The sequence below is a fragment of the Pantherophis guttatus genome, chromosome 5 (assembly GCF_059756535.1).
Source record: "Pantherophis guttatus breed Tessera chromosome 5, ASM5975653v1, whole genome shotgun sequence".
Lineage (NCBI taxonomy): Eukaryota > Metazoa > Chordata > Lepidosauria > Squamata > Colubridae > Pantherophis > Pantherophis guttatus.
This window is the reverse complement of record NC_142067.1, coordinates 52256341-52264806: the sequence shown is the minus strand read 5'-3', so window position 1 is coordinate 52264806 and position 8466 is coordinate 52256341. Positions and strand designations below refer to the sequence as shown.

At 36.8% G+C, this 8466-nt stretch overlaps 1 long non-coding RNA gene across 1 annotated transcript; it reads left to right on the top strand.

The window, feature by feature from the left end:
* Positions 1–1017: 1017 nt before the first annotated feature.
* LOC148113366 (uncharacterized) lies at positions 1018–4372 on the top strand. Its single transcript, XR_015728299.1, has 2 exons — positions 1018–1340; positions 4182–4372. It is a non-coding gene; the product is annotated as an uncharacterized LOC148113366 (long non-coding RNA).
* The last annotated feature ends 4094 nt before the right edge of the window (positions 4373–8466 follow it).

Below are 8466 nucleotides of genomic sequence, written 5' to 3'. Positions count from 1 at the left end.
AGCGTAGTCTAAATCACGGGTCTCCAGCTTGGCAACTTTAAGCCTGGAGGACTTCAACTCCCAGAAAGCTGGCTGGGGAGGGAATTCTGGGAGTTGAAGTCCGCCAGGCTTAAAGTTGCCAAGGTTGGAAACCGCTGGTCTAAATTATGTAGAACAGTGTGCAGCAGATTTGCGTCCGGCGCAATCTCCGAGCATGTGCAGAGACTTTGGAGGAAATCACCCTGGCGGTAGCTCCACCCCTGCAATTTGCTGCTTCCGGTTTTAGTCCCCATGCACGTCATGCACTCTTCTTAGGGAGTTTTTGCTTGCAAAGGCCCCTTTGCTATTCAAGTCTGCCTGGGGGAAGGTGGCGTTGCCATTGTTCGTGATGCCTGTGGCAAACGCAGCTGGCTGAGATTTGAATGGGAGGGTCTTTGCAGGGTCTTGGCCGTTGAAGAGGTTGCATTCTCCAGACCAGGCTGGGTAGGGAGGAGAGGGAGGCAAAGACAACAACTACAGCAGCTGGGGAGGAGAGGGGGGGAGGTGGCAGCGGAATACAGAGTCTCTTCATCTGAGCCATGCGGTGCAGGGCAGCCAAAGTGCAGAAATGGGAGGGAGCGATCAAGTGGGGGCAGCTGAAGCAGAGGCAGTTCACCCAGGCCAGGAGAAGTGTGAGGTTTCTGCCTAACGACTGACCGGTTTTCACTTAGTTACCACAACGAGATTGCCAAGACTACTGTCACTAAGCGGCTCAGTCACATCATGTTTTGCTTAGCAACCATTATGCATAACAATGGAAATTGTGGCCCCAATTAGGGTTGTAACCCAAGGACTATTTATTCAATTAAGAAATTGCTTTCTTTTGAGAGAAACATCTTATTGAGAGACGCAACATTAGATTTAATAGCAACCCCTTTGTTAGAGGCTTGCCCATCTCAGGGAAGGCTATCCTTTTTTAAGAAAAAGGTTGCTAATCTTTAATAAAGCATCAAAATAGAACTATAGGTACATTTGAAAATGTGAGGTACACATTTTTAACACAATGCCTACAAATTCAGCTTCTTCCCATCTCATTCTCCTACCTTATCCTGGAATATTGCTTTCAGACACTTCATTTAATCTGTTCACCTAAGGCAGTGATGGCAAACCTTTTTTTCCTCAGGTTCTGACACCCATAATATAATGCCCCTCCCTGCAGCCCCCCCCCATGCATACGCCCATGTCCCCTGGCAGAGACCCGAAAATCAGCTGGCCAGCGGGAGGCGAACGGGCATGCGCGGTGGAGCTGAGCTGGGCTTCAGAAATGGCTCCTCGTGCCATCTGTGGCACACTTGCCAGAGGTTCACCGTCATGGACCTAAGGTATTGCAGGGGCCAGACTTGCAATTCTCTCCATGCTATGTTACAAACTATTATATTTTTAAAAAAATTATAAAATTAACTAATCATGGCAGCTACAGTGTGCTGAAACCAAGTCCTGTGATTCAGAGGTTCCTCTTCTCTGTGTGCCTTAGTATGGGGAGAGAAGTTAACTTTTTCCTGGTTGCTTAATTTCCACTGACCATAGTAGATTGTTAGCTGTTACAGTAAGCTACGTCCTCACATTGCCATATTTCATGTGGCTCTAGGCAATACACACTTTAGGGATGATATAAATCTATATATTAGAGGGGGAGTTCCTGTATATTAAGAAAAACAACCTTAACAAAAAGAAGAAAAGACTATCTCAGCGTGTATTTTTTATAGATTAAGAAACACTTCCAAATGTGTTGCCTTCTATACATAATCTAACACGATCCAGTTTGTGGGGGTGGGAAAAACAGTTTTTCTCTTGGAGTTACACAAACAGTCTCATATTCCATTACTAGCAATATATTATTTTAAAAATTTTATCAACTTTTTCTACTGTATGTATAAAATATACAGTAAATTACAAATGTATAGTGCCTTTTGCCATCTGTGATTAAAACTAATCCGATTCCTTATTCTTTCTTTTTGCTTTGTATAGCAAATTAAATTTCAGGATATCTGAGCAGAAATGATAATGAATAAAGCCAATTTTTAAAAAATCAAATGAAATTAACATCTAAGAAATGAGACATCTGCAAAATGCTATTGAAACACATTCACATTTGATCCAATATCATTTCCTGCTTTGAATTAAGTACCTATGGTACTTAGTTCATTTTATTCCCATATTTATACAGTGTCTTGAGAGTTCAGAATCTTAAGAATTCAAGAGGAGTTCTGAATTAGAGTTTCTGCTCATTATAAATTCAGTATTCAGTATTTTTATAAAAAACTAAGTGAATATTCTAAACTGCAACCAGAAATTGACCATTTTTGTTATTGTTAATCATACCCTTTGTAGAAAGGTGAAAGTATGAGTCAAGTATCACGAGGGCTTTATTATTACAGCAAATAAGTATTACTTCCTCTTGAACTCCTGGGAAACATGTAGAAGCACAGTAAATAAGAAAATATTGAAACCTTCTAATGCATTCCAAACCAATGAAGCATATGCAGAACTCGTACCTGAGATCAATAGCCTAGGTGTACATAGTAGGACTATCAGATTATATTTTCAATGACATATTTGATATTGATAAATACCTTTGAAGAGAACTATATGGCATTAATTGTAAAATTAAATTAGGCATGGGAACTTGACCTACACAATGCATTTAAGCTTTTTTTTTGGTCATCCTGCAGTCACAAAATTTTGATAATCAAAAAGAGTTAAGAATATGCATAAATTCCTAATTGCAGTGATGTCAAAATGAAGACATAAGCTCCAGTTTTCTACTATTATCATCACATCACAAGCAAGAATCTAAATGTGGCGTTGGTGTTGTGATATGACACATTTTGTTGTTTGCCTATATCCCCAGTGTATATCCAAGGAAACATGATTTTTCATGCAAATATATAATCTTATGTTTCTCACCTACAGATATGCACAGCCAAAATGGCTAGATCTAGTCACTAGATCTTGTGGCAGGTCTTTAGAGGAATTAACATGTATCAACAAGATTTCTGATTCTCAAGGTAGCAACAGAATGATTCATTCTGTACTCATCCCTCACTAAAATTATATTAGTAACTTAAGAAAACTTAAGGCGGGAAGTATTTATGTGTGGAAGAACTAAACTCCCTTTACCACTGAAACTCCAACCAACATTCCTGAATTCAGAATTTTTTAATTCCATGTTCATGTTTTATCTACCAGAATCCCTGCATTTGAGTGCTCTGTTAAAGTCAATCCTGCAGCTTTAAAGTTATTGAGTTATATAATTCCTGTAATGTATATCAAGCATCTATTAAGCAGCAAATCTCATTTGTAAGTATTAGAGACTACCAGTATGCATGACTGAAGAGTCTAACAGTTATCAGAAAAAATATTGCATGTAATTTTTTTTTTAAAGTATGTGAGTATATCAATATTTTATCCTCATTCAAAGGTATATTAAGGTGATCTTGAAAAAAAACTATGAAAATTGATTTTTCAATAATTTATTTTTAAAAAACATTAACAAATATGACATTTCCTTATGTGAGAAAAATTACATTTAGTATCTGGTATTGCCTCCTTTAGCAAAAACAATCTCAAGCAAGCATTTCTTATAGCTATCAGTTTTTGACATCAACTAGGAGGAATTTTTTCCCCGTTCCATGCATATTTTTTTTCCAGCTGTGCAATGCTTGAGGGCTTTTTTCTTTTTTTGGTTAGGTTTTGCATACATAGCCTGTTCCAGATCACTCTACAGCATCTTGATGGGCTTTGATTTGGCCATTTCAGAACCTCAACAATTTCTTTTTTTTTTTCTTTCTCTTTTTCAGCCATTCCTTGGTAGATTTGCTGGAATGTTTAGAGTCATTGTCATGTTGCAAAGTCCACTTTTAGTTGAGTTTCAGTTGTCTCACATTATCCTCAAGTGTCTTTGGTACAATGAACAATTGTACCAAGGATGCTGTGTTTGATTTTTTCAAAACAGTCCTTCTGGCATTCTGACCTAATAACTATCTACCATCTACAGTACTTTGCTCCAGAAACCCTAGGTGTTCCTGAGCAAACTTTAATCTTTCCCTGATGTTCTTTATGGACATAAAGGTTCCGTCCGTAGATCTAATGTGTACAGTTTCTTTTAATTGTGGACTGCCATTTTGTCACCAATAATGGTAAGAGCTGCCTCTTGTTTACAGGATGAAATTCTGATGTTCTTAAAGACTTCTTTCAACAACTTGCATTCTGCTCTTGGGTTGAACTTCCTGGAACAGCCTGGGTTGACCAAGTTGACAGTTATTTGAAATCTCTGCTAGATGATCTTCTTGACAGTGGAATGCTTGATGTTCAATAGTTTTGTGATCTTATTAAATCCCTTTCCAGACTGATAGACATCTGTAATTTTCTTTCAGTGAACTCTTTTGTTCTAGGCATTGTAATACCACCCACTTCAGCAACAAAGAGAAAATCAAACTAAATGTGGTTTAAATGATAGTTTCCTGCCAGATCCTCTCTAACAATGTTCTAATGATCTGAACCTGATCTGCTGCACTTGATTCTAATTTTAGGTATTGAATTAGTGATAAATGTAATAGCATGCTTATTTTTTCCACATGTGAACTGTTTCTATGTTTATTTAAATTACAAAGATTACAAGATATAAATAGTTCATATTTGTTACTACATCATCAGACTAGCACTGATGATGCTACTTTAGGTTGGGTAATGAAACGTCTGCAAGAAAACAAGCAAGCTCAGATAGCACCAAGGACCCCACATATTTGGTATATATCCCCTTTATCAATATTGAAATGAAGATCAAATATTGGTAGTACTCAGGTTATGACCACCTATTCAGCAACTTTTCAAAGTTATGGTGCAGAACAAGTGGTGCTATTCAATTGATTGCAATTCAGGAACTTTGCACTTATGACATCAGAGTCACGTGATCATTATTTGCAACCTTCCCTGTCAGCTTTTCACAAGCAAAGTCAATGGGAAAAAAACAGTACAGAAGGTTGCAAGTCACTGTCCTAAGCCATTTTTCTCCTGAGAAGCTCTGCTACAGACTATAGAACCCAGTGATCTTGTACTCAATAGCAACCTCTTACCTGCACTCTTTAGCACATGCTCACCTGCAGCAACCAACAGTCCCCTGGATGTGTAGGGATTGCCATCACTAGATGATGTGGTCACGTGACTTGCACTTTACAAACATATCACTTAGCGACAGAAATTCTAGTCCTAATTGTTGTCATAGACTAAGGACTATAGTTAGTTTTCTCTTAACAACCACAGTTGGGTCTGGAGTCTCAGTCATTGAACAAAAATACTATTTTTTTTCTTTTTTTTTCTTTTTTTTTCTTATTTTTTTATTTGATTTTTTTTCTTTTTTTCTTTTTTTTATTTTTTTATTTTTTTTCTTTTTTTTCTTTCTTTTACTTTCTTTTTTATTTTCTTTTTTTTTAATTGAAAAAGTTTTTCAAATACAGATTTTCCCCCCTTTTTTTCCCCCTCCTCCCTAACCCCCCCTCCCCCTCCCCTCCCCCCATGGCTTCTCCAAAATAAAATCCAAATTGATATCAGATTGTATAATACTTTACCATCCTTTTACACCACCCCCCATATGCTAACCATTTCTTTCTAACATTATTATTATATCCCCCCTATACTATACATTTCAAAGCAACATTCAGCTATAAAATTATATAATATATAATATATTATATATATTATATATATTTATATATTATATATAATTATATAAAATTATATAATAAATCCTAATTTGGCATTTATTCAACTCATAATCTACCCATTTCCTCCACCCCCATACATATATCTCTTAATTCAAATCTTTTACGTATATTAATATCTGAACATAACATCCCTTTTCCTAAACTAAACAATCAGTAACCTAACCTATCTCCACCCATTTTCCTACAGGTCTACCATACATAATATTTTTAATATCTTTGTTCTTCTGCCCGCACACCACTAAAAGATATTTCCATATATAAATAAAATCCTCAAATGACTTTAAGTTTGTAATCCATATAATATCTTCTGTGTTGTCTTTCAACTGGATTATTAATTCCATCGCCCATGTTAGGGTAACATCAAGTTCTACTTCAAACAGTATATTCAGTATCTTCAATTACCATCTGCCCCCATCAATAATAAGTGTTTTCGTATATAAAAAACCACCCGAGTGACTTTATATTTATATTCCATGTAGTATATTCTGTAGTGTCTTTTATCTAGAATATTAATTCCAACCACCACATTAGGGTAACAACCAGATCTTCTGCATGCCCCAATCCCATAGTTCTCTTGCCTTATAACTCAACATATACGTAATCCATTTTTCAAAGAGTCCAAAATAGAAAGTTCCAATCCGCTCAATCAGAGGCCATCTTCCACATCCCAAAAGCACCAGCACTGCAGAGATCTGTTATTCTTCTCAAAATAGTATAAGTCAGTAATTTGCCTCAGTTATATTTTCATGTATCAGCCTTCTATAAATCCCGCTTATTATATTTAATCGTCTCTTAAGTAACTGGCATTAGTCTGTTGGCTAAAAAAAAGAAAAAGAATTTTTTTTTGTTTAGTTTAAAATTTTTTAGTTTTGTAGAACCTGCTTCTTCTTTTCTTAACTTGTTGTGGTTTAGATCTCCATCCTGGTTGCCTTTCTAGGACTTGTATATCAGCTGATTGAATTACATGCTGGTCTTTAACTTGATAAGACATCAAATTGAGATCCGAAGCCGCCTCTCTTATATTTATAGGTGATCCAGCTATAGCCTCTGAAGGAGAATCCAAAAGCGGCTCATCCAAAAAGGCCTCTGTAACTTGTGTTTTTCCATTACCTCCATCTCCATCTGCTTAGCCTGAGTTTCAGTCTCTTGTTCATTTTGCTTTTCTTTATCCCCCTCCTGTGTTCCTAACACTGATGGCATACGTGGAGATGTTGGATCCATTTTAAAAACCTTATAGTAAAATTCTTCCGCTTTTTCAACAGTATTTAGTTGATATCTTTCTCCTTGATATCTCAATATTATACCAACTGGAGCATCCCACCTAAATGTTTTGTTTCTTTAGCTCAGTCACCAAAAATCCAAAGTCCTTTCTATCTTTTAACATCTTGAACGGCAGCTCTTTATATATCCAAATCTTCCTTCCATTCATTTCTAGAGTGGAGTTAAAAGACTTTTGCACAATATCATTTCTTATTCCTTTATCAGTAAAGTAAATCACCACATCTCTAGGCAACTGCCTTTGCTTTGCCACCCAAGAATTTACTCTGTAGGCCTCAATCTTACAGGATACCTCTTCAGGACTAACCTTTAAAATCACAGCCAGAACTTCAGCAGACATCTTTCTCAAGTCATCTCTATTATTTTCCTGTATTCCCCTTATTCTGACCGCAAATTCCATGGATCTGTATTGCATCATTGTGACTTGATTTTCAATCCTTTGTTTTATATTATCTGCATTGTAAGTCTTGTGATCAGCTTCCTTTTTTTTTGACTCTACTTCTGAGCTATTTTCTTGAATATTTATCAAATCATTTTCAATTCTTTGTATTTTATTATCCAGATTATGAATCTTATAATCAGCTTCCTTCATTTTAGACTCTATTTCTAAGTTGATATCTTTATCCATCTTTATAATTATTTCTGAAAAGCTTTTCAAAGTTGTTACAATATATCGTTTCAGGTTGTCATACTTTTGTTGTACCAACTCTTTAATTTCCTGTCTGAATTTTTCAAGATTCTGGTTCACAATCTCATCATGTCTTGCCATCTCCTCCAAAACAATTCCTTTAGGTCTTTAAAGCCATTCTTCTGCATCTGCAAGCTCAAAGCTTGTTCATGTGATTTGTAAATGGGGGAGCCCCCCCCCCACAGCTTGGTTGTCTGGCTTTGTCAGTTTTAACGCCATCCTGCCACACAAATAAACTCTTTTTAAAGAAAAAAACTTCTCTCCAAACAATATCAATATCAAGTCTCTAAGAAGGAAGAAGCATGAAATAGGAATTTTTCTCTTCACTTCTAGCCAGCGCTATTGTTTCAGATACTTTGTAACGTATTAAACTATTCAAACGGAAGGACTTTCGCTTTCAGCTTTCTTCTCAAGCCTCAGCCAGTTGCCATTTTAAACTTTCTTTCTTCGCTTTTAAAATCACTCATAGGGTTGTTAGAAATACTTGCAGTTTAGAGTCCCAGATCTGGATTTCATCCTGTTTGTTCAGACAATCTGTTAATTTTCGTTGATTGGGTTGGTCCCATCGCCTGGCTCTGCGAAACGCAGAGTTCCCCCGAAGCCCGGAGCAGCGGCGAGCTGGATAGGGAGCCACATTCTGCTTCCTCCCCAAGAGTAAAAAAAAAAACTCTGGGGAGTTCGCAGAGGGCTCTACCTGTCCTCACCAGCTCTCTCTCACGTCTCCTCAAGGAGACAGAGTTTTTCGAGCCGTCTCTCAGC